A 26374-nucleotide genomic window follows, 5' to 3' on the forward strand; every position below is an offset into this window, starting at 1 on the left:
GTAGCGGGCATTGTGACAAAGGTTCTATGTCAGCTGGGTGTGGCAGCCGAGCGCCCGCTAGGGGAGGGGGAGCCTGTCAGCCCCGGGCCTGTCACTGCCTGCTGTCCCCCGTGTCACCAGCGAGGCCTCTGAAAAGTTTCCAAAACATGCCCAGACTTGGCTACAAAGTGGCCAAAAGTCTCCAAGAGACAAGTCGGGAAGAAGGATATGGAAGAGAGGGAGAAAGCCAAGGGAGCAGGCCAAAGGGAGGGAAGAGAAAAAAGTAGTGCCGGGCTGCAGGACTGAAATGGAGGAATTGAAAGACGAAAGCCAGGAAGCAGGAGAGTTTGAGAAAAGGAGAGAGGAAAGAAGAGACATGCAGCCAGACGAGGGCTTAGTGAGAGAGGCTGGGACAGAGAACAGGATGAGAAGGAAATAAGGCAAGGCAAGCCTAGGCCAAAGGACGTTTCTTTGATTTATATTTTCTACCACATTCATCTTGAGATGAGAGGAAAGCCATCAGACGTTATGGATTAGGCCCAAACAAAAGCCCCGGCTCCTTGAGACACTTAGACTAAGCCTAAACCAGAAAGATCTCTCCATAAAGATGGTTTTTATACTGTACTTCCACAATCAGCTGGCAGTACAAAAGAACAAGCGGCAGACATACTTAGGCTGAGACATGGTGGTTTGGTGCAGAGACCATGCATATCATGGGAATATTTCAGCATTTCTGCTCTGGTTTTCAGTGTATTACACCAAAACACCCACCTGATGACATCATTTCAAGAGCAAAAGCAGCAATTTGCAGAATTCAGCTTCTTTGGGGAACTGAGCAATTGCTGAGCTGACAGCAAGTCCTGCTGGGTCCCTGTCACCTGCAGAGTGCCCGCATCCTCACCACGGTAGCGGGCATTGTGACAAAGGATCTATGTCAGCTGGGTGTGGCAGCCGAGCACCCGCTAGGGGAGGGGGAGCCTGTCAGCCCCGGGCCTGTCACTGCCTGCTGTCCCCCCTGTCACCAGCGAGGCCTCTGAAAAGTTTCCAAAACATGCCCAGACTTGGGTCCAAAGTGGCCAAAAGTCTCCAAGAGACAAGTCGGGAAGAAGGATATGGAAGAGAGGGAGAAAGCCAAGGGAGCAGGCCAAAGGGAGGCAAGAGGAAAAAGTAGTGCCGGGCTGCAGGACTGAAATGGAGGAATTGAAAGACGAAAGCCAGGAAGCAGGAGAGTTTGAGAAAAGGAGAGAGGAAAGAAGAGACATGCAGCCAGACGAGGGCTTAGTGAGAGAGGCTGGGACAGAGAACAGGATGAGAAGGAAATAAGGCAAGGCAAGGCAAGGCTAGGCCAAAGGATGTTTCTTTGATTTATATTTTCTACCACATTCATCTTGCGATGAGAGGAAAGCCATCAGACGTTATGGATTAGGCCCAAACAAAAGCCCCGGCTACTTGAGACACTTAGACTAAGCCTAAACCAGAAAGATCTCTCCATAAAGATGGTTTTTATACTGTACTTCCACAATCAGCTGGCAGTACAAAAGAACAAGCGGCAGACATACTTAGGCTGAGACATGGTGGTTTGGTGCAGAGACCATGCATATCATGGGAATATTTCAGCATTTCTGCTCTGGTTTTCAGTGTATTACACCAAAACACCCACCTGATGACATCATTTCAAGAGCAAAAGCAGCAATTTGCAGAATTCAGCTTCTTTGGGGAACTGAGCAATTGCTGAGCTGACAGCAAGTCCTGCTGGGTCCCTGTCACCTGAAGAGTGCCCGCATCCTCACCACGGTAGCGGGCATTGTGACAAAGGATCTATGTCAGCTGGGTGTGGCAGCCGAGCGCCCGCTAGGGGAGGGGGAGCCTGTCAGCCCCGGGCCTGTCAGCCCCGGGCCTGTCACTGCCTGCTGTCCCCCCTGTCACCAGCGAGGCCTCTGAAAAGTTTCCAAAACATCCCCAGACTTGGCTCCAAAGTGGCCAAAAGTCTCCAAGAGACATGTCAGGAAGAAGGATATGGAAGAGAGGGAGAAAGCCAAGGGAGCAGGCGAAAGGGAGGCAAGAGGAAAAAGTAGTGCAGGGCTGCAGGACTGAAATGGAGGAATTGAAAGACGAAAGCCAGGAAGCAGGAGAGTTTGAGAAAAGGAGAGATGAAAGAAGAGACATGCAGCCAGACGAGGGCTTAGTGAGAGAGGCTGGGACAGAGAACAGGATGAGAAGGAAATAAGGCAAGGCAAGCCTAGGCCAAAGGACGTTTCTTTGATTTATATTTTCTACCACATTCATCTTGAGATGAGAGGAAAGCCATCAGACCATATGGATTAGGCACAAACAAAAGCCCCGGCTACTTGAGACACTTAGACTAAGCCTAAACCAGAAAGATCTCTCCATAAAGATGGTTTTTATACTGTACTTCCACAATCAGCTGGCAGTACAAAAGAACAAGCGGCAGACATACTTAGGCTGAGACATGGTGGTTTGGTGCAGAGACCATGCATATCATGGGAATATTTCAGCATTTCTGCTCTGGTTTTCAGTGTATTACACCAAAACACCCACCTGATGACATCATTTCAAGAGCAAAAGCAGCAATTTGCAGAATTCAGCTTCTTTGGGGAACTGAGCAATTGCTGAGCTGACAGCAAGTCCTGCTGGGTCCCTGTCACCTGAAGAGTGCCCGCATCCTCACCACGGTAGCGGGCATTGTGACAAAGGATCTATGTCAGCTGGGTGTGGCAGCCGAGCGCCCGCTAGGGGAGGGGGAGCCTGTCAGCCCCGGGCCTGTCACTGCCTGCTGTCCCCCCTGTCACCAGCGAGGCCTCTGAAAAGTTTCCAAAACATCCCCAGACTTGGCTCCAAAGTGGCCAAAAGTCTCCAAGAGACATGTCGGGAAGAAGGATATGGAAGAGAGGGAGAAAGCCAAGGGAGCAGGCGAAAGGGAGGCAAGAGGAAAAAGTAGTGCAGGGCTGCAGGACTGAAATGGAGGAATTGAAAGACGAAAGCCAGGAAGCAGGAGAGTTTGAGAAAAGGAGAGAGGAAAGAAGAGACATGCAGCCAGACGAGGGCTTAGTGAGAGAGGCTGGGACAGAGAACAGGATGAGAAGGAAATAAGGCAAGGCAAGGCTAGGCCAAAGGACGTTTCTTTGATTTATATTTTCTACCACATTCATCTTGCGATGAGAGGAAAGCCATCAGACCTTATGGACTAGGCCCAAACAAAAGCCCCGGCTACTTGAGACACTTAGACTAAGCCTAAACCAGAAAGATCTCTCCATAAAGATGGTTTTTATACTGTACTTCCACAATCAGCTGGCAGTACAAAAGAACAAGCGGCAGACATACTTAGGCTGAGACATGGTGGTTTGGTGCAGAGACCATGCATATCATGGGAATATTTCAGCATTTCTGCTCTGGTTTTCAGTGTATTACACCAAAACACCCACCTGATGACATCATTTCAAGAGCAAAAGCAGCAATTTGCAGAATTCAGCTTCTTTGGGGAACTGAGCAATTGCTGAGCTGACAGCAAGTCCTGCTGGGTCCCTGTCACCTGCAGAGTGCCCGCATCCTCACCACGGTAGCGGGCATTGTGACAAAGGTTCTATGTCAGCTGGGTGTGGCAGCCGAGCGCCCGCTAGGGGAGGGGGAGCCTGTCAGCCCCGGGCCTGTCACTGCCTGCTGTCCCCCGTGTCACCAGCGAGGCCTCTGAAAAGTTTCCAAAACATCCCCAGACTTGGGTCCAAAGTGGCCAAAAGTCTCCAAGAGACAAGTCGGGAAGAAGGATATGGAAGAGAGGGAGAAAGCCAAGGGAGCAGGCCAAAGGGAGGGAAGAGAAAAAAGTAGTGCCGGGCTGCAGGACTGAAATGGAGGAATTGAAAGACGAAAGCCAGGAAGCAGGAGAGTTTGAGAAAAGGAGAGAGGAAAGAAGAGACATGCAGCCAGACGAGGGCTTAGTGAGAGAGGCTGGGACAGAGAACAGGATGAGAAGGAAATAAGGCAAGGCAAGGCTAGGCCAAAGGACGTTTCTTTGATTTATATTTTCTACCACATTCATCTTGAGATGAGAGGAAAGCCATCAGACCATATGGATTAGGCACAAACAAAAGCCCCGGCTACTTGAGACACTTAGACTAAGCCTAAACCAGAAAGATCTCTCCATAAAGATGGTTTTTATACTGTACTTCCACAATCAGCTGGCAGTACAAAAGAACAAGCGGCAGACATACTTAGGCTGAGACATGGTGGTTTGGTGCAGAGACCATGCATATCATGGGAATATTTCAGCATTTCTGCTCTGGTTTTCAGTGTATTACACCAAAACACCCACCTGATGACATCATTTCAAGAGCAAAAGCAGCAAATTGCAGAATTCAGCTTCTTTGGGGAACTGAGCAATTGCTGAGCTGACAGCAAGTCCTGCTGGGTCCCTGTCACCTGCAGAGTGCCCGCATCCTCACCACGGTAGCGGGCATTGTGACAAAGGATCTATGTCAGCTGGGTGTGGCAGCCGAGCACCCGCTAGGGGAGGGGGAGCCTGTCAGCCCCGGGCCTGTCACTGCCTGCTGTCCCCCGTGTCACCAGCGAGGCCTCTGAAAAGTTTCCAAAACATGCCCAGACTTGGGTCCAAAGTGGCTAAAAGTCTCCAAGAGACAAGTCGGGAAGAAGGATATGGAACAGAGGGAGAAAGCCAAGGGAGCAGGCCAAAGGGAGGCAAGAGGAAAAAGTAGAGCCGGGCTGCAGGAAGGAAATGGAGGAACTGAAAGACGAAAGCCAGGAAGCAGGAGAGTTTGAGAAAAGGAGAGAGGAAAGAAGAGACATGCAGCCAGACGAGGGCTTAGTGAGAGAGGCTGGGACAGAGAACAGGATGAGAAGGAAATAAGGCAAGGCAAGGCTAGGCCAAAGGACGTTTCTTTGATTTATATTTTCTACCACATTCATCGTGAGATGAGAGGAAAGCCATCAGAACTTATGGACTAGGCCCAAACAAAAGCCCCGGCTACTTGAGACACTTAGACTAAGCCTAAACCAGAAAGATCTCTCCATAAAGATGGTTTTTATACTGTACTTCCACAATCAGCTGGCAGTACAAAAGAACAAGCGGCAGACATACTTAGGCTGAGACATGGTGGTTTGGTGCAGAGACCATGCATATCATGGGAATATTTCAGCATTTCTGCTCTGGTTTTCAGTGTATTACACCAAAACACCCACCTGATGACATCATTTCAAGAGCAAAGCAGCAATTTGCAAAATTCAACTTCTTTGGGGAACTGAGCAATTGCTGAGCTGACAGCAAGTCCTGCTGGGTCCCTGTCACCTGCAGAGTGCCCGCATCCTCACCACGGTAGCGGGCATTGTGACAAAGGATCTATGTCAGCTGGGTGTGGCAGCCAAGCACCCGCTAAGGGAGGGGGAGCCTGTCAGCCCCGGGCCTGTCACTGCCTGCTGTCCCCCCTGTCACCAGCGAGGCCTCTGAAAAGTTTCCAAAACATGCCCAGACTTGGGTCCAAAGTGGCCAAAAGTCTCCAAGAGACAAGTCGGGAAGAAGGATATGGAAGAGAGGGAGAAAGCCAAGGGAGCAGGCCAAAGGGAGGCAAGAGGAAAAAGTAGTGCCGGGCTGCAGGACTGAAATGGAGGAATTGAAAGACGAAAGCCAGGAAGCAGGAGAGTTTGAGAAAAGGAGAGAGGAAAGAAGAGACATGCAGCCAGACGAGGGCTTAGTGAGAGAGGCTGGGACAGAGAACAGGATGAGAAGGAAATAAGGCAAGGCAAGGCAAGGCTAGGCCAAACGAGGTTTCCTTGATTTATATTTTCTACCACATTCATCTTGCGATGAGAGGAAAGCCATCAGACCATATGGATTAGGCCCAAACAAAAGCCCCGGCTACTTGAGACACTTAGACTAAGCCTAAACCAGAAAGATCTCTCCATAAAGATGGTTTTTATACTGTACTTCCACAATCAGCTGGCAGTACAAAAGAACAAGCGGCAGACATACTTAGGCTGAGACATGGTGGTTTGGTGCAGAGACCATGCATATCATGGGAATATTTCAGCATTTCTGCTCTGGTTTTCAGTGTATTACACCAAAACACCCACCTGATGACATCATTTCAAGAGCAAAGCAGCAATTTGCAAAATTCAACTTCTTTGGGGAACTGAGCAATTGCTGAGCTGACAGCAAGTCCTGCTGGGTCCCTGTCACCTGCAGAGTGCCCGCATCCTCACCATGGTAGCGGGCATTGTGACAAAGGATCTATGTCAGCTGGGTGTGGCAGCCAACACCCGCTAGGGGAGGGGGAGCCTGTCAGCCCCGGGCCTGTCACTGCCTGCTGTCCCCCCTGTCACCAGCGAGGCCTCTGAAAAGTTTCCAAAACATGCCCAGACTTGGGTCCAAAGTGGCCAAAAGTCTCCAAGAGACAAGTCGGGAAGAAGGATATGGAAGAGAGGGAGAAAGCCAAGGGAGCAGGCCAAAGGGAGGCAAGAGGAAAAAGTAGTGCCGGGCTGCAGGACTGAAATGGAGGAATTGAAAGACGAAAGACAGGAAGCAGGAGAGTTTGAGAAAAGGAGAGAGGAAAGAAGAGACATGCAGCCAGACGAGGGCTTAGTGAGAGAGGCTGGGACAGAGAACAGGATGAGAAGGAAATAAGGCAAGGCAAGGCAAGGCTAGGCCAAACGAGGTTTCCTTGATTTATATTTTCTACCACATTCATCTTGCGATGAGAGGAAAGCCATCAGACCATATGGATTAGGCCCAAACAAAAGCCCCGGCTACTTGAGACACTTAGACTAAGCCTAAACCAGGAAGATCTCTCCATAAAGATGGTTTTTATACTGTACTTCCACAATCAGCTGGCAGTACAAAAGAACAAGCGGCAGACATACTTAGGCTGAGACATGGTGGTTTGGTGCAGAGACCATGCATATCATGGGAATATTTCAGCATTTCTGCTCTGGTTTTCAGTGTATGACACCAAAACACCCACCTGATGACATCATTTCAAGAGCAAAAGCAGCAATTTGCAGAATTCAGCTTCTTTGGGGAACTGAGCAATTGCTGAGCTGACAGCAAGTCCTGCTGGGTCCCTGTCACCTGCAGAGTGCCCGCATCCTCACCACGGTAGCGGGCATTGTGACAAAGGTTCTATGTCAGCTGGGTGTGGCAGCCGAGCGCCCGCTAGGGGAGGGGGAGCCTGTCAGCCCCGGGCCTGTCACTGCCTGCTGTCCCCCGTGTCACCAGCGAGGCCTCTGAAAAGTTAACAAAACATCCCCAGACTTGGGTCCAAAGTGGCCAAAAGTCTCCAAGAGTCAAGTCGGGAAGAAGGATATGGAAGAGAGGGAGAAAGCCAAGGGAGCAGGGCAAAGGGAGGCAAGAGGAAAAAGTAGTGCCGGGCTGCAGGACTGAAATGGAGGAATTGAAAGACGAAAGCCAGGAAGCAGGAGAGTTTGAGAAAAGGAGAGAGGAAAGAAGAGACATGCAGCCAGACGAGGGCTTAGTGAGAGAGGCTGGGACAGAGAACAGGATGAGAAGGAAATAAGGCAAGGCAAGGCTAGGCCAAAGGACGTTTCTTTGATTTATATTTTCTACCACATTCATCTTGCGATGAGAGGAAAGCCATCAGACCATATGGATTAGGCCCAAACAAAAGCCCCGGCTACTTGAGACACTTAGACTAAGCCTAAACCAGGAAGATCTCTCCATAAAGATGGTTTTTATACTGTACTTCCACAATCAGCTGGCAGTACAAAAGAACAAGCGGCAGACATACTTAGGCTGAGACATGGTGGTTTGGTGCAGAGACCATGCGTATCATGGGAATATTTCAGCATTTCTGCTCTGGTTTTCAGTGTATTACACCAAAACACCCACCTGATGACATCATTTCAAGAGCAAAAGCAGCAATTTGCAGAATTCAGCTTCTTTGGGGAACTGAGCAATTGCTGAGCTGACAGCAAGTCCTGCTGGGTCCCTGTCACCTGCAGAGTGCCCGCATCCTCACCACGGTAGCGGGCATTGTGACAAAGGTTCTACGTCAGCTGGGTGTGGCAGCCGAGCGCCCGCTAGGGGAGGGGGAGCCGGTCAGCCCCGGGCCTGTCACTGCCTGCTGTCCCCCGTGTCACCAGCGAGGCCTCTGAAAAGTTTCCAAAACATGCCCAGACTTGGCTCCAAAGTGGCCAAAAGTCTCCAAGAGACAAGTCGGGAAGAAGGATATGGAAGAGAGGGAGAAAGCCAAGGGAGCAGGCCAAAGGGAGGCAAGAGAAAAAAGTAGTGCCGGGCTGCAGGACTGAAATGGAGGAATTGAAAGACGAAAGCCAGGAAGCAGGAGAGTTTGAGAAAAGGAGAGAGGAAAGAAGAGACATGCAGCCAGACGAGGGGTTAGTGAGAGAGGCTGGGACAGAGAACAGGATGAGAAGGAAATAAGGCAAGGCAAGGCTAGGCCAAAGGACGTTTCTTTGATTTATATTTTCTACCACATTCATCTTGAGATGAGAGGAAAGCCATCAGACCATATGGATTAGGCCCAAACAAAAGCCCCGGCTACTTGAGACACTTAGACTAAGCCTAAACCAGAAAGATCTCTCCATAGAGATGGTTTTTATACTGTACTTCCACAATCAGCTGGCAGTACAAAAGAACAAGCGGCAGACATACTTAGGCTGAGACATGGTGGTTTGGTGCAGAGACCATGCATATCATGGGAATATTTCAGCATTTCTGCTCTGGTTTTCAGTGTATTACACCAAAACACCCACCTGATGACATCATTTCAAGAGCAAAGCAGCAATTTGCAGAATTCAGCTTCTTTGGGGAACTGAGCAATTGCTGAGCTGACAGCAAGTCCTGCTGGGTCCCTGTCACCTGCAGAGTGCCCGCATCCTCACCACGGTAGCGGGCATTGTGACAAAGGTTCTACGTCAGCTGGGTGTGGCAGCCGAGCGCCCGCTAGGGGAGGGGGAGCCTGTCAGCCGCGGGCCTGTCACTGCCTGCTGTCCCCCGTGTCACCAGCGAGGCCTCTGAAAAGTTTCCGAAACACGCCCAGACTTGGGTCCAAAGTGGCCAAAAGTCTCCAAGAGACAAGTCGGGAAGAAGGATATGGAAGAGAGGGAGAAAGCCAAGGGAGCAGGCCCAAGGGAGGCAAGAGAAAAAAGTAGTGCCGGGCTGCAGGACTGAAATGGAGGAATTGAAAGACGAAAGCCAGGAAGCAGGAGAGTTTGAGAAAAGGAGAGAGGAAAGAAGAGACATGCAGCCAGACGAGGGCTTAGTGAGAGAGGCTGGGACAGAGAACAGGATGAGAAGGAAATAAGGCAAGGCAAGGCTAGGCCAAAGGACGTTTCTTTGATTTATATTTTCTACCACATTCATCTTGAGATGAGAGGAAAGCCATCAGACCATATGGATTAGGCCCAAACAAAAGCCCCGGCTACTTGAGACACTTAGACTAAGCCTAAACCAGAAAGATCTCTCCATAAAGATGGTTTTTATACTGTACTTCCACAATCTTCTGTCAGTACAAAAGAACAAGCGGCAGACATACTTAGGCTGAGACATGGTGGTTTGGTGCAGAGACCATGCATACCATGGGAATATTTCAGCATTTCTGCTCTGGTTTTCAGTGTATTACACCAAAACACCCACCTGATGACATCATTTCAAGAGCAAAGCAGCAATTTGCAAAATTCAACTTCTTTGGGGAACTGAGCAATTGCTGAGCTGACAGCAAGTCCTGCTGGGTCCCTGTCACCTGCAGAGTGCCCGCATCCTCACCACGGTAGTGGGCATTGTGACAAAGGTTCTATGTCAGCTGGGTGTGGCAGCCGAGCGCCCGCTAGGGGAGGGGGAGCCTGTCAGCCCCGGGCCTGTCACTGCCTGCTGTCCCCCGTGTCACGAGCGAGGCCTCTGAAAAGTTTCCAAAACATGCCCAGACTTGGGTCCAAAGTGGCCAAAAGTCTCCAATAGACAAGTCGGGAAGAAGGATATGGAAGAGAGGGAGAAAGCCAAGGGAGCAGGCCCAAGGGAGGCAAGAGGAAAAAGTAGTGCCGGGCTGCAGGACTGAAATGGAGGAATTGAAAGACGAAAGCCAGGAAGCAGGAGAGTTTGAGAAAAGGAGAGAGGAAAGAAGAGACATGCAGCCAGACGAGGGCTTAGTGAGAGAGGCTGGGACAGAGAACAGGATGAGAAGGAAATAAGGCAAGGCAAGGCTAGGCCAAAGGACGTTTCTTTGATTTATATTTTCTACCACATTCATCTTGAGATGAGAGGAAAGCCATCAGACCATATGGATTAGGCCCAAACAAAAGCCCCGGCTACTGGAGACACTTAGACTAAGCCTAAACCAGAAAGATCTCTCCATAAAGATGTTTTTTATACTGTACTTCCACAATCTTCTGTCAGTACAAAAGAACAAGCGGCAGACATACTTAGGCTGAGACATGGTGGTTTGGTGCAGAGACCATGCATATCATGGGAATATTTCAGCATTTCTGCTCTGGTTTTCAGTGTATTACACCAAAACACCCACCTGATGACATCATTTCAAGAGCAAAAGCAGCAATTTGCAGAATTCAGCTTCTTTGGGGAACTGAGCAATTGCTGAGCTGACAGCAAGTCCTGCTGGGTCCCTGTCACCTGCAGAGTGCCCGCATCCTCACCACGGTAGCGGGCATTGTGACAAAGGTTCTACGTCAGCTGGGTGTGGCAGCCGAGCGCCCGCTAGGGGAGGGGGAGCCTGTCAGCCCCGGGCCTGTCACTGCCTGCTGTCCCCCGTGTCACCAGCGAGGCCTCTGAAAAGTTTCCAAAACATCCCCAGACTTGGCTCCAAAGTGGCCAAAAGTCTCCAAGAGACATGTCGGGAAGAAGGATATGGAAGAGAGGGAGAAAGCCAAGGGAGCAGGCGAAAGGGAGGCAAGAGGAAAAAGTAGTGCCGGGCTGCAGGACTGAAATGGAGGAATTGAAAGACGAAAGCCAGGAAGCAGGAGAGTTTGAGAAAAGGAGAGAGGAAAGAAGAGACATGCAGCCAGACGAGGGGTTAGTGAGAGAGGCTGGGACAGAGAACAGGATGAGAAGGAAATAAGGCAAGGCAAGGCAAGGCTAGGCCAAAGGATGTTTCTTTGATTTATATTTTCTACCACATTCATCTTGCGATGAGAGGAAAGCCATCAGACGTTATGGATTAGGCCCAAACAAAAGCCCCGGCTACTTGAGACACTTAGACTAATCCTAAACCAGAAAGATCTCTCCATAAAGATGGTTTTTATACTGTACTTCCACAATCAGCTGGCAGTACAAAAGAACAAGCGGCAGACATACTTAGGCTGAGACATGGTGGTTTGGTGCAGAGACCATGCATATCATGGGAATATTTCAGCATTTCTGCTCTGGTTTTCAGTGTATTACACCAAAACACCCACCTGATGACATCATTTCAAGAGCAAAAGCAGCAATTTGCAGAATTCAGCTTCTTTGGGGAACTGAGCAATTGCTGAGCTGACAGCAAGTCCTGCTGGGTCCCTGTCACCTGCAGAGTGCCCGCATCCTCACCACGGTAGCGGGCATTGTGACAAAGGTTCTACTTCAGCTGGGTGTGGCAGCCGAGCGCCCGCTAGGGGAGGGGGAGCCTGTCAGCCGCGGGCCTGTCACTGCCTGCTGTCCCCCGTGTCACCAGCGAGGCCTCTGAAAAGTTTCCAAAACATGCCCAGACTTGGGTCCAAAGTGGCCAAAAGTCTCCAAGAGACAAGTCGGGAAGAAGGATATGGAAGAGAGGGAGAAAGCCAAGGGAGCAGGCCCAAGGGAGGCAAGAGGAAAAAGTAGTGCCGGGCTGCAGGACTGAAATGGAGGAATTGAAAGACGAAAGCCAGGAAGCAGGAGAGTTTGAGAAAAGGAGAGAGGAAAGAAGAGACATGCAGCCAGACGAGGGCTTAGTGAGAGAGGCTGGGACAGAGAACAGGATGAGAAGGAAATAAGGCAAGGCAAGGCTAGGCCAAAGGACGTTTCTTTGATTTATATTTTCTACCACATTCATCTTGAGATGAGAGGAAAGCCATCAGACCATATGGATTAGGCCCAAACAAAAGCCCCGGCTACTTGAGACACTTAGACTAAGCCTAAACCAGAAAGATCTCTCCATAAAGATGGTTTTTATACTGTACTTCCACAATCTTCTGTCAGTACAAAAGAACAAGCGGCAGACATACTTAGGCTGAGACATGGTGGTTTGGTGCAGAGACCATGCATACCATGGGAATATTTCAGCATTTCTGCTCTGGTTTTCAGTGTATTACACCAAAACACCCACCTGATGACATCATTTCAAGAGCAAAGCAGCAATTTGCAAAATTCAACTTCTTTGGGGAACTGAGCAATTGCTGAGCTGACAGCAAGTCCTGCTGGGTCCCTGTCACCTGCAGAGTGCCCGCATCCTCACCACGGTAGTGGGCATTGTGACAAAGGTTCTATGTCAGCTGGGTGTGGCAGCCGAGCGCCCGCTAGGGGAGGGGGAGCCTGTCAGCCCCGGGCCTGTCACTGCCTGCTGTCCCCCGTGTCACGAGCGAGGCCTCTGAAAAGTTTCCAAAACATGCCCAGACTTGGGTCCAAAGTGGCCAAAAGTCTCCAATAGACAAGTCGGGAAGAAGGATATGGAAGAGAGGGAGAAAGCCAAGGGAGCAGGCCCAAGGGAGGCAAGAGGAAAAAGTAGTGCCGGGCTGCAGGACTGAAATGGAGGAATTGAAAGACGAAAGCCAGGAAGCAGGAGAGTTTGAGAAAAGGAGAGAGGAAAGAAGAGACATGCAGCCAGACGAGGGCTTAGTGAGAGAGGCTGGGACAGAGAACAGGATGAGAAGGAAATAAGGCAAGGCAAGGCTAGGCCAAAGGACGTTTCTTTGATTTATATTTTCTACCACATTCATCTTGAGATGAGAGGAAAGCCATCAGACCATATGGATTAGGCCCAAACAAAAGCCCCGGCTACTGGAGACACTTAGACTAAGCCTAAACCAGAAAGATCTCTCCATAAAGATGTTTTTTATACTGTACTTCCACAATCTTCTGTCAGTACAAAAGAACAAGCGGCAGACATACTTAGGCTGAGACATGGTGGTTTGGTGCAGAGACCATGCATATCATGGGAATATTTCAGCATTTCTGCTCTGGTTTTCAGTGTATTACACCAAAACACCCACCTGATGACATCATTTCAAGAGCAAAAGCAGCAATTTGCAGAATTCAGCTTCTTTGGGGAACTGAGCAATTGCTGAGCTGACAGCAAGTCCTGCTGGGTCCCTGTCACCTGCAGAGTGCCCGCATCCTCACCACGGTAGCGGGCATTGTGACAAAGGTTCTACGTCAGCTGGGTGTGGCAGCCGAGCGCCCGCTAGGGGAGGGGGAGCCTGTCAGCCCCGGGCCTGTCACTGCCTGCTGTCCCCCGTGTCACCAGCGAGGCCTCTGAAAAGTTTCCAAAACATCCCCAGACTTGGCTCCAAAGTGGCCAAAAGTCTCCAAGAGACATGTCGGGAAGAAGGATATGGAAGAGAGGGAGAAAGCCAAGGGAGCAGGCGAAAGGGAGGCAAGAGGAAAAAGTAGTGCCGGGCTGCAGGACTGAAATGGAGGAATTGAAAGACGAAAGCCAGGAAGCAGGAGAGTTTGAGAAAAGGAGAGAGGAAAGAAGAGACATGCAGCCAGACGAGGGGTTAGTGAGAGAGGCTGGGACAGAGAACAGGATGAGAAGGAAATAAGGCAAGGCAAGGCAAGGCTAGGCCAAAGGATGTTTCTTTGATTTATATTTTCTACCACATTCATCTTGCGATGAGAGGAAAGCCATCAGACCTTATGGATTAGGCCCAAACAAAAGCCCCGGCTACTTGAGACACTTAGACTAAGCCTAAACCAGAAAGATCTCTCCATAAAGATGGTTTTTATACTGTACTTCCACAATCAGCTGGCAGTACAAAAGAACAAGCGGCAGACATACTTAGGCTGAGACATGGTGGTTTGGTGCAGAGACCATGCATATCATGGGAATATTTCAGCATTTCTGCTCTGGTTTTCAGTGTATTACACCAAAACACCCACCTGATGACATCATTTCAAGAGCAAAAGCAGCAATTTGCAGAATTCAGCTTCTTTGGGGAACTGAGCAATTGCTGAGCTGACAGCAAGTCCTGCTGGGTCCCTGTCACCTGCAGAGTGCCCGCATCCTCACCACGGTAGCGGGCATTGTGACAAAGGTTCTACGTCAGCTGGGTGTGGCAGCCGAGCGCCCGCTAGGGGAGGAGGAGCCTGTCAGCCCCGGGCCTGTCACTGCCTGCTGTCCCCCCTGTCACCAGCGAGGCCTCTGAAAAGTTTCCAAAACATCCCCAGACTTGGCTCCAAAGTGGCCAAAAGTCTCCAAGAGACATGTCGGGAAGAAGGATATGGAAGAGAGGGAGAAAGCCAAGGGAGCAGGCGAAAGGGAGGCAAGAGGAAAAAGTAGTGCCGGGCTGCAGGACTGAAATGGAGGAATTGAAAGACGAAAGCCAGGAAGCAGGAGAGTTTGAGAAAAGGAGAGAGGAAAGAAGAGACATGCAGCCAGACGAGGGGTTAGTGAGAGAGGCTGGGACAGAGAACAGGATGAGAAGGAAATAAGGCAAGGCAAGGCAAGGCTAGGCCAAAGGATGTTTCTTTGATTTATATTTTCTACCACATTCATCTTGCGATGAGAGGAAAGCCATCAGACGTTATGGATTAGGCCCAAACAAAAGCCCCGGCTACTTGAGACACTTAGACTAATCCTAAACCAGAAAGATCTCTCCATAAAGATGGTTTTTATACTGTACTTCCACAATCAGCTGGCAGTACAAAAGAACAAGCGGCAGACATACTTAGGCTGAGACATGGTGGTTTGGTGCAGAGACCATGCATATCATGGGAATATTTCAGCATTTCTGCTCTGGTTTTCAGTGTATGACACCAAAACACCCACCTGATGACATCATTTCAAGAGCAAAAGCAGCAATTTGCAGAATTCAGCTTCTTTGGGGAACTGAGCAATTGCTGAGCTGACAGCAAGTCCTGCTGGGTCCCTGTCACCTGCAGAGTGCCCGCATCCTCACCACGGTAGCGGGCATTGTGACAAAGGTTCTACTTCAGCTGGGTGTGGCAGCCGAGCGCCCGCTAGGGGAGGGGGAGCCTGTCAGCCGCGGGCCTGTCACTGCCTGCTGTCCCCCGTGTCACCAGCGAGGCCTCTGAAAAGTTTCCAAAACATGCCCAGACTTGGCTCCAAAGTGGCCAAAAGTCTCCAAGAGACAAGTCGGGAAGAAGGATATGGAAGAGAGGGAGAAAGCCAAGGGAGCAGGCCCAAGGGAGGCAAGAGGAAAAAGTAGTGCCGGGCTGCAGGACTGAAATGGAGGAATTGAAAGACGAAAGCCAGGAAGCAGGAGAGTTTGAGAAAAGGAGAGAGGAAAGAAGAGACATGCAGCCAGACGAGGGCTTAGTGAGAGAGGCTGGGACAGAGAACAGGATGAGAAGGAAATAAGGCAAGGCAAGGCTAGGCCAAAGGACGTTTCTTTGATTTATATTTTCTACCACATTCATCTTGAGATGAGAGGAAAGCCATCAGACCATATGGATTAGGCCCAAACAAAAGCCCCGGCTACTTGAGACACTTAGACTAAGCCTAAACCAGAAAGATCTCTCCATAAAGATGGTTTTTATACTGTACTTCCACAATCAGCTGGCAGTACAAAAGAACAAGCGGCAGACATACTTAGGCTGAGACATGGTGGTTTGGTGCAGAGACCATGCATATCATGGGAATATTTCAGCATTTCTGCTCTGGTTTTCAGTGTATTACACCAAAACACCCACCTGATGACATCATTTCAAGAGCAAAAGCAGCAATTTGCAGAATTCAGCTTCTTTGGGGAACTGAGCAATTGCTGAGCTGACAGCAAGTCCTGCTGGGTCCCTGTCACCTGCAGAGTGCCCGCATCCTCCCCACGGTAGCGGGCATTGTGACAAAGGTTCTACGTCAGCTGGGTGTGGCAGCCGAGCGCCCGCTAGGGGAGGGGGAGCCTGTCAGCCCCGGGCCTGTCACTGCCTGCTGTCCCCCCTGTCACCAGCGAGGCCTCTGAAAAGTTTCCAAAACATGCCCAGACTTGGCTCCAAAGTGGCCAAAAGTCTCCAAGAGACAAGTCGGGAAGAAGGATATGGAAGAGAGGGAGAAAGCCAAGGGAGCAGGCCAAAGGGAGGCAAGTGGAAAAAGTAGTGCGGGGCTGCAGGAAGGAAATGGAGGAATTGAAAGACGAAAGCCAGGAAGCAGGAGAGTTTGAGAAAAGGAGAGAGGAAAGAAGAGACATGCAGCCAGACGAGGGCTTAGTGAGAGAGGCTGGGACAGAGAACAGGATGAGAAGGAAATAAGGCAAGGCAAGGCTAGGCCAAAGGACGTTTCTTTGATTTATATTTTCTACCACATTCATCTTGAGATGAGAGGAAAGCCATCAGACCATATGGATTAGGCCCAAACAAAAGCCCCGGCTACTGGAGACACTTAGACTAAGCCTAAACCAGAAAGATCTCTCCATAAAGATGGTTTTTATACTGTACTTCCACAATCTTCTGTCAGTACAAAAGAACAAGCGGCAGACATACTTAGGCTGAGACATGGTGGTTTGGTGCAGAGACCATGCATATCATGGGAATATTTCAGCATTTCTGCTCTGGTTTTCAGTGTATTACACCAAAACACCCACCTGATGACATCATTTCAAGAGCAAAAGCAGCAATTTGCAGAATTCAGCTTCTTTGGGGAACTGAGCAATTGCTGAGCTGACAGCAAGTCCTGCTGGGTCCCTGTCACCTGCAGAGTGCCCGCATCCTCACCACAGTAGCGGGCATTGTGACAAAGGTTCTACGTCAGCTGGGTGTGGCAGCCGAGCGCCCGCTAGGGGAGGGGGAGCCTGTCAGCCCCGGGGTTGTCACTGCCTGCTGTCCCCCGTGTCACCAGCGAGGCCTCTGAAAAGTTTCCAAAACATCCCCAGACTTGGCTCCAAAGTGGCCAAAAGTCTCCAAGAGACATGTCGGGAAGAAGGATATGGAAGAGAGGGAGAAAGCCAAGGGAGCAGGCGAAAGGGAGGCAAGAGGAAAAAGTAGTGCCGGGCTGCAGGACTGAAATGGAGGAATTGAAAGACGAAAGCCAGGAAGCAGGAGAGTTTGAGAAAAGGAGAGAGGAAAGAAGAGACATGCAGCCAGACGAGGGCTTAGTGAGAGAGGCTGGGACAGAGAACAGGATGAGAAGGAAATAAGGCAAGGCAAGGCAAGGCTAGGCCAAAGGATGTTTCTTTGATTTATATTTTCTACCACATTCATCTTGCGATGAGAGGAAAGCCATCAGACGTTATGGATTAGGCCCAAACAAAAGCCCCGGCTACTTGAGACACTTAGACTAAGCCTAAACCAGAAAGATCTCTCCATAAAGATGGTTTTTATACTGTACTTCCACAATCAGCTGGCAGTACAAAAGAACAAGCGGCAGACATACTTAGGCTGAGACATGGTGGTTTGGTGCAGAGACCATGCATATCATGGGAATATTTCAGCATTTCTGCTCTGGTTTTCAGTGTATTACACCAAAACACCCACCTGATGACATCATTTCAAGAGCAAAAGCAGCAATTTGCAGAATTCAGCTTCTTTGGGGAACTGAGCAATTGCTGAGCTGACAGCAAGTCCTGCTGGGTCCCTGTCACCTGCAGAGTGCCCGCATCCTCACCACGGTAGCGGGCATTGTGACAAAGGTTCTACGTCAGCTGGGTGTGGCAGCCGAGCGCCCGCTAGGGGAGGGGGAGCCTGTCAGCCGCGGGCCTGTCACTGCCTGCTGTCCCCCGTGTCACCAGCGAGGCCTCTGAAAAGTTTCCAAAACATCCCCAGACTTGGCTCCAAAGTGGCCAAAAGTCTCCAAGAGACATGTCGGGAAGAAGGATATGGAAGAGAGGGAGAAAGCCAAGGGAGCAGGCGAAAGGGAGGCAAGAGGAAAAAGTAGTGCCGGGCTGCAGGACTGAAATGGAGGAATTGAAAGACGAAAGCCAGGAAGCAGGAGAGTTTGAGAAAAGGAGAGAGGAAAGAAGAGACATGCAGCCAGACGAGGGCTTAGTGAGAGAGGCTGGGACAGAGAACAGGATGAGAAGGAAATAAGGCAAGGCAAGGCTAGGCCAAAGGACGTTTCTTTGATTTATATTTTCTACCACATTCATCTTGAGATGAGAGGAAAGCCATCAGACCTTATGGACTAGGCCCAAACAAAAGCCCCGGCTACTTGAGACACTTAGACTAAGCCTAAACCAGAAAGATCTCTCCATAAAGATGGTTTTTATACTGTACTTCCACAATCAGCTGGCAGTACAAAAGAACAAGCGGCAGACATACTTAGGCTGAGACATGGTGGTTTGGTGCAGAGACCATGCATATCATGGGAATATTTCAGCATTTCTGCTCTGGTTTTCAGTGTATTACACCAAAACACCCACCTGATGACATCATTTCAAGAGCAAAGCAGCAATTTGCAAAATTCAACTTCTTTGGGGAACTGAGCAATTGCTGAGCTGACAGCAAGTCCTGCTGGGTCCCTGTCACCTGCAGAGTGCCCGCATCCTCACCACGGTAGCGGGCATTGTGACAAAGGTTCTACGTCAGCTGGGTGTGGCAGCCGAGCGCCCGCTAGGGGAGGGGGAGCCTGTCAGCCCCGGGCCTGTCACTGCCTGCTGTCCCCCGTGTCACCAGCGAGGCCTCTGAAAAGTTTCCAAAACATCCCCAGACTTGGGTCCAAAGTGGCCAAAAGTCTCCAAGAGACAAGTCGGGAAGAAGGATATGGAAGAGAGGGAGAAAGCCAAGGGAGCAGGCCAAAGGGAGGCAAGAGAAAAAAGTAGTGCCGGGCTGCAGGACTGAAATGGAGGAATTGAAAGACGAAAGCCAGGAAGCAGGAGAGTTTGAGAAAAGGAGAGAGGAAAGAAGAGACATGCAGCCAGACGAGGGCTTAGTGAGAGAGGCTGGGACAGAGAACAGGATGAGAAGGAAATAAGGCAAGGCAAGGCTAGGCCAAAGGACGTTTCTTTGATTTATATTTTCTACCACATTCATCTTGAGATGAGAGGAAAGCCATCAGACCATATGGATTAGGCCCAAACAAAAGCCCCGGCTACTTGAGACACTTAGACTAAGCCTAAACCAGAAAGATCTCTCCATAAAGATGGTTTTTATACTGTACTTCCACAATCTTCTGTCAGTACAAAAGAACAAGCGGCAGACATACTTAGGCTGAGACATGGTGGTTTGGTGCAGAGACCATGCATATCATGGGAATATTTCAGCATTTCTGCTCTGGTTTTCAGTGTATTACACCAAAACACCCACCTGATGACATCATTTCAAGAGCAAAAGCAGCAATTTGCAGAATTCAGCTTCTTTGGGTAACTGAGCAATTGCTGAGCTGACAGCAAGTCCTGATGGGTCCCTGTCACCTGCAGAGTGCCCGCATCCTCACCACGGTAGCGGGCATTGTGACAAAGGTTCTATGTCAGCTGGGTGTGGCAGCCGAGCGCCCGCTAGGGGAGGGGGAGCCTGTCAGCCCCGGGCCTGTCACTGCCTGCTGTCCCCCGTGTCACCAGCGAGGCCTCTGAAAAGTTTCCAAAACATGCCCAGACTTGGGTCCAAAGTGGCCAAAAGTCTCCAATAGACAAGTCAGGAAGAAGGATATGGAAGAGAGGGAGAAAGCCAAGGGAGCAGGCCAAAGGGAGGCAAGAGAAAAAAGTAGTGCCGGGCTGCAGGACTGAAATGGAGGAATTGAAAGACGAAAGCCAGGAAGCAGGAGAGTTTGAGAAAAGGAGAGAGGAAAGAAGAGACATGCAGCCAGACGAGGGCTTAGTGAGAGAGGCTGGGACAGAGAACAGGATGAGAAGGAAATAAGGCAAGGCAAGGCTAGGCCAAAGGACGTTTCTTTGATTTATATTTTCTACCACATTCATCTTGAGATGAGAGGAAAGCCATCAGACCATATGGATTAGGCACAAACAAAAGCCCCGGCTACTTGAGACACTTAGACTAAGCCTAAACCAGAAAGATCTCTCCATAAAGATGGTTTTTATACTGTACTTTCAAAATCAGCTGGCAGTACAAAAGAACAAGCGGCAGACATACTTAGGCTGAGACATGGTGGTTTGGTGCAGAGACCATGCATATCATGGGAATATTTCAGCATTTCTGCTCTGGTTTTCAGTGTATTACACCAAAACACCCACCTGATGACATCATTTCAAGAGCAAAAGCAGCAATTTGCAGAATTCAGCTTCTTTGGGGAACTGAGAAATTGCTGAGCTGACAGCAAGTCCTGCTGGGTCCCTGTCACCTGCAGAGTGCCCGCATCCTCACCACGGTCGCGGGCATTGTGACAAAGGATCTATGTCAGCTGGGTGTGGCAGCCGAGCACCCGCTAGGGGAGGGGGAGCCTGTCAGCCCCGGGCCTGTCACTGCCTGCTGTCCCCCCTGTCACCAGCGAGGCCTCTGAAAAGTTTCCAAAACATCCCCAGACTTGGGTCCAAAGTGGCTAAAAGTCTCCAAGAGACAAGTCGGGAAGAAGGATATGGAACAGAGGGAGAAAGCCAAGGGAGCAGGCCAAAGGGAGGCAAGAGGAAAAAGTAGAGCCGGGCTGCAGGACTGAAATGGAGGAATTGAAAGACGAAAGCCAGGAAGCAGGAGAGTTTGAGAAAAGGAGAGAGGAAAGAAGAGACATGCAGCCAGACGAGGGCTTAGTGAGAGAGGCTGGGACAGAGAACAGGATGAGAAGGAAATAAGGCAAGGCAAGGCTAGGCCAAAGGACGTTTCTTTGATTTATATTTTCTACCACATTCATCTTGAGATGAGAGGAAAGCCATCAGAACTTATGGACTAGGCCCAAACAAAAGCCCCGGCTACTTGAGACACTTAGACTAAGCCTAAACCAGAAAGATCTCTCCATAAAGATGGTTTTTATACTGTACTTCCACAATCAGCTGGCAGTACAAAAGAACAAGCGGCAGACATACTTAGGCTGAGACATGGTGGTTTGGTGCAGAGACCATGCATATCATGGGAATATTTCAGCATTTCTGCTCTGGTTTTCAGTGTATTACACCAAAACACCCACCTGATGACATCATTTCAAGAGCAAAGCAGCAATTTGCAAAATTCAACTTCTTTGGGGAACTGAGCAATTGCTGAGCTGACAGCAAGTCCTGCTGGGTCCCTGTCACCTGCAGAGTGCCCGCATCCTCACCACGGTAGCGGGCATTGTGACAAAGGTTCTACGTCAGCTGGGTGTGGCAGCCAAGCACCCGCTAGGGGAGGGGGAGCCTGTCAGCCCCGGGCCTGTCACTGCCTGCTGTCCCCCGTGTCACCAGCGAGGCCTCTGAAAAGTTTCCAAAACATGCCCAGACTTGGGTCCAAAGTGGCCAAAAGTCTCCAAGAGACAAGTCGGGAAGAAGGATATGGAAGAGAGGGAGAAAGCCAAGGGAGCAGGCCAAAGGGAGGCAAGAGGAAAAAGTAGTGCCGGGCTGCAGGACTGAAATGGAGGAATTGAAAGACCAAAGCCAGGAAGCAGGAGAGTTTGAGAAAAGGAGAGAGGAAAGAAGAGACATGCAGCCAGACGAGGGCTTAGTGAGAGAGGCTGGGACAGAGAACAGGATGAGAAGGAAATAAGGCAAGGCAAGGCAAGGCTAGGCCAAACGAGGTTTCCTTGATTTATATTTTCTACCACATTCATCTTGCGATGAGAGGAAAGCCATCAGACCATATGGATTAGGCCCAAACAAAAGCCCCGGCTACTTGAGACACTTAGACTAAGCCTAAACCAGGAAGATCTCTCCATAAAGATGGTTTTTATACTGTACTTCCACAATCAGCTGGCAGTACAAAAGAACAAGCGGCAGACATACTTAGGCTGAGACATGGTGGTTTGGTGCAGAGACCATGCATATCATGGGAATATTTCAGCATTTCTGCTCTGGTTTTCAGTGTATTACACCAAAACACCCACCTGATGACATCATTTCAAGAGCAAAGCAGCAATTTGCAAAATTCAACTTCTTTGGGGAACTGAGCAATTGCTGAGCTGACAGCAAGTCCTGCTGGGTCCCTGTCACCTGCAGAGTGCCCGCATCCTCACCACGGTAGCGGGCATTGTGACAAAGGTTCTACGTCAGCTGGGTGTGGCAGCCAAGCACCCGCTAGGGGAGGGGGAGCCTGTCAGCCCCGGGCCTGTCACTGCCTGCTGTCCCCCCTGTCACCAGCGAGGCCTCTGAAAAGTTTCCAAAACATGCCCAGACTTGGCTCCAAAGTGGCCAAAAGTCTCCAAGAGACAAGTCGGGAAGAAGGATATGGAAGAGAGGGAGAAAGCCAAGGGAGCAGGCCAAAGGGAGGCAAGAGGAAAAAGTAGTGCCGGGCTGCAGGACTGAAATGGAGGAATTGAAAGACGAAAGCCAGGAAGCAGGAGAGTTTGAGAAAAGGAGAGAGGAAAGAAGAGACATGCAGCCAGACGAGGGCTTAGTGAGAGAGGCTGGGACAGAGAACAGGATGAGAAGGAAATAAGGCAAGGCAAGGCAAGGCTAGGCCAAACGAGGTTTCCTTGATTTATATTTTCTACCACATTCATCTTGCGATGAGAGGAAAGCCATCAGACCATATGGATTAGGCCCAAACAAAAGCCCCGGCTACTTGAGACACTTAGACTAAGCCTAAACCAGGAAGATCTCTCCATAAAGATGGTTTTTATACTGTACTTCCACAATCAGCTGGCAGTACAAAAGAACAAGCGGCAGACATACTTAGGCTGAGACATGGTGGTTTGGTGCAGAGACCATGCATATCATGGGAATATTTCAGCATTTCTGCTCTGGTTTTCAGTGTATTACACCAAAACACCCACCTGATGACATCATTTCAAGAGCAAAAGCAGCAATTTGCAGAATTCAGCTTCTTTGGGGAACTGAGCAATTGCTGAGCTGACAGCAAGTCCTGCTGGGTCCCTGTCACCTGCAGAGTGCCCGCATCCTCACCACGGTAGCGGGCATTGTGACAAAGGTTCTATGTCAGCTGGGTGTGGCAGCCGAGCGCCCGCTAGGGGAGGGGGAGCCTGTCAGCCCCGGGCCTGTCACTGCCTGCTGTCCCCCGTGTCACCAGCGAGGCCTCTGAAAAGTTAACAAAACATCCCCAGACGTGGGTCCAAAGTGGCCAAAAGTCTCCAAGAGACAAGTCGGGAAGAAGGATATGGAAGAGAGGGAGAAAGCCAAGGGAGCAGGCCAAAGGGAGGCAAGAGAAAAAAGTAGTGCCGGGCTGCAGGACTGAAATGGAGGAATTGAAAGACGAAAGCCAGGAAGCAGGAGAGTTTGAGAAAAGGAGAGAGGAAAGAAGAGACATGCAGCCAGACGAGGGCTTAGTGAGAGAGGCTGGGACAGAGAACAGGATGAGAAGGAAATAAGGCAAGGCAAGGCTAGGCCAAAGGACGTTTCTTTGATTTATATTTTCTACCACATTCATCTTGAGATGAGAGGAAAGCCATCAGACCATATGGATTAGGCCCAAACAAAAGCCCCGGCTACTTGAGACACTTAGACTAAGCCTAAACCAGAAAGATCTCTCCATAAAGATGGTTTTTATACTGTACTTCCACAATCAGCTGGCAGTACAAAAGAACAAGCGGCAGACATACTTAGGCTGAGACATGGTGGTTTGGTGCAGAGACCATGCATATCATGGGAATATTTCAGCATTTCTGCTCTGGTTTTCAGTGTATTACACCAAAACACCCACCTGATGACATCATTTCAAGAGCAAAAGCAGCAATTTGCAGAATTCAGCTTCTTTGGGGAACTGAGCAATTGCTGAGCTGACAGCAAGTCCTGCTGGGTCCCTGTCACCTGCAGAGTGCCCGCATCCTCACCACGGTAGCGGGCATTGTGACAAAGGTTCTATGTCAGCTGGGTATGGCAGCCGAACGCCCGCTAGGGGAGGGGGAGCCTGTCAGCCCCAGGCCTGTCACTGTCTGCTGTCCCCCCTGTCACCAGCGAGGCCTCTGAAAAGTTTCCAAAACATCCCCAGACTTGGGTCCAAAGTGGCCAAACGTCTCCAAGAGACAAGTCGGGAAGAAGGATATGGAAGAGAGGGAGAAAGCCAAGGGAGCAGGCCAAAGGGAGGCAAGAGGAAAAAGTAGTGCCGGGCTGCAGGACTGAAATGGAGGAATTGAAAGACCAAAGCCAGGAAGCAGGAGAGTTTGAGAAAAGGAGAGAGGAAAGAAGAGACATGCAGCCAGACGAGGGCTTAGTGAGAGAGGCTGGGACAGAGAACAGGATGAGAAGGAAATAAGGCAAGGAAAGGCAAGGCTAGGCCAAACGAGGTTTCCTTGATTTATATTTTCTACCACATTCATCTTGCGATGAGAGGAAAGCCATCAGACGTTATGGATTAGGCCCAAACAAAAGCCCCGGCTACTTGAGACACTTAGACTAAGCCTAAACCAGAAAGATCTCTCCATAAAGATGGTTTTTATACTGTACTTCCACAATCAGCTGGCAGTACAAAAGAACAAGCGGCAGACATACTTAGGCTGAGACATGGTGGTTTGGTGCAGAGACCATGCATATCATGGGAATATTTCAGCATTTCTGCTCTGGTTTTCAGTGTATTACACCAAAACACCCACCTGATGACATCATTTCAAGAGCAAAAGCAGCAATTTGCAGAATTCAGCTTCTTTGGGGAACTGAGCAATTGCTGAGCTGACAGCAAGTCCTGCTGGGTCCCTGTCACCTGCAGAGTGCCCGCATCCTCACCACGGTAGCGGGCATTGTGACAAAGGTTCTATGTCAGCTGGGTGTGGCAGCCGAGCGCCCGCTAGGGGAGGGGGAGCCTGTCAGCCCCGGGCCTGTCACTGCCTGCTGTCCCCCCTGTCACCAGCGAGACCTCTGAAAAGTTAACAAAACATCCCCAGACTTGGGTCCAAAGTGGCCAAAAGTCTCCAAGAGACAAGTCGGGAAGAAGGATATGGAAGAGAGGGAGAAAGCCAAGGGAGCAGGCCAAAGGGAGGCAAGAGAAAAAAGTAGTGCCGGGCTGCAGGACTGGAATGGAGGAATTGAAAGACGAAAGCCAGGAAGCAGGAGAGTTTGAGAAAAGGAGAGAGGAAAGAAGAGACATGCAGCCAGACGAGGGCTTAGTGAGAGAGGCTGGGACAGAGAACAGGATGAGAAGGAAATAAGGCAAGGCAAGGCAAGGCTAGGCCAAACGAGGTTTCCTTGATTTATATTTTCTACCACATTCATCTTGAGATGAGAGGAAAGCCATCAGACCATATGGATTAGGCCCAAACAAAAGCCCCGGCTACTGGAGACACTTAGACTAAGCCTAAACCAGAAAGATCTCTCCATAAAGATGGTTTTTATACTGTACTTCCACAATCAGCTGGCAGTACAAAAGAACAAGCGGCAGACATACTTAGGCTGAGACATGGTGGTTTGGTGCAGAGACCATGCATATCATGGGAATATTTCAGCATTTCTGCTCTGGTTTTCAGTGTATTACACCAAAACACCCGCCTGATGACATCATTTCAAGAGCAAAAGCAGCAAATTGCAGAATTCAGCTTCTTTGGGGAACTGAGCAATTGCTGAGCTGACAGCAAGTCCTGCTGGGTCCCTGTCACCTGCAGAGTGCCCGCATCCTCACCACGGTAGCGGGCATTGTGACAAAGGTTCTATGTCAGCTGGGTGTGGCAGCCGAGCGCCTGCTAGGGGAGGGGGAGCCTGTCAGCCCCGGGCCTGTCACTGCCTGCTGTCCCCCGTGTCACCAGCGAGGCCTCTGAAAAGTTTCCAAAATATCCCCAGACTTGGGTCCAAAGTGGCCAAAAGTCTCCAAGAGACAAGTCGGGAAGAAGGATATGGAAGAGAGGGAGAAAGCCAAGGGAGCAGGCCAAAGGGAGGCAAGAGGAAAAAGTAGTGCCGGGCTGCAGGACTGAAATGGAGGAATTGAAAGACGAAAGCCAGGAAGCAGGAGAGTTTGAGAACAGGAGAGAGGAAAGAAGAGACATGCAGCCAGACGAGGGCTTAGTGAGAGAGGCTGGGACAGAGAACAGGATGAGAAGGAAATAAGGCAAGGCAAGGCTAGGCCAAAGGACGTTTCTTTGATTTATATTTTCTACCACATTCATCTTGAGATGAGAGGAAAGCCATCAGACCATATGGATTAGGCCCAAACAAAAGCCCCGGCTACTGGAGACACTTAGACTAAGCCTAAACCAGAAAGATCTCTCCATAAAGATGGTTTTTATACTGTACTTCCACAATCTTCTGTCAGTACAAAAGAACAAGCGGCAGACATACTTAGGCTGAGACATGGTGGTTTGGTGCA

The sequence above is a fragment of the Patagioenas fasciata genome, unplaced genomic scaffold, assembly GCF_037038585.1.
Source record: "Patagioenas fasciata isolate bPatFas1 unplaced genomic scaffold, bPatFas1.hap1 Unplaced_3, whole genome shotgun sequence".
In the NCBI taxonomy this organism is placed as follows: domain Eukaryota; kingdom Metazoa; phylum Chordata; class Aves; order Columbiformes; family Columbidae; genus Patagioenas; species Patagioenas fasciata.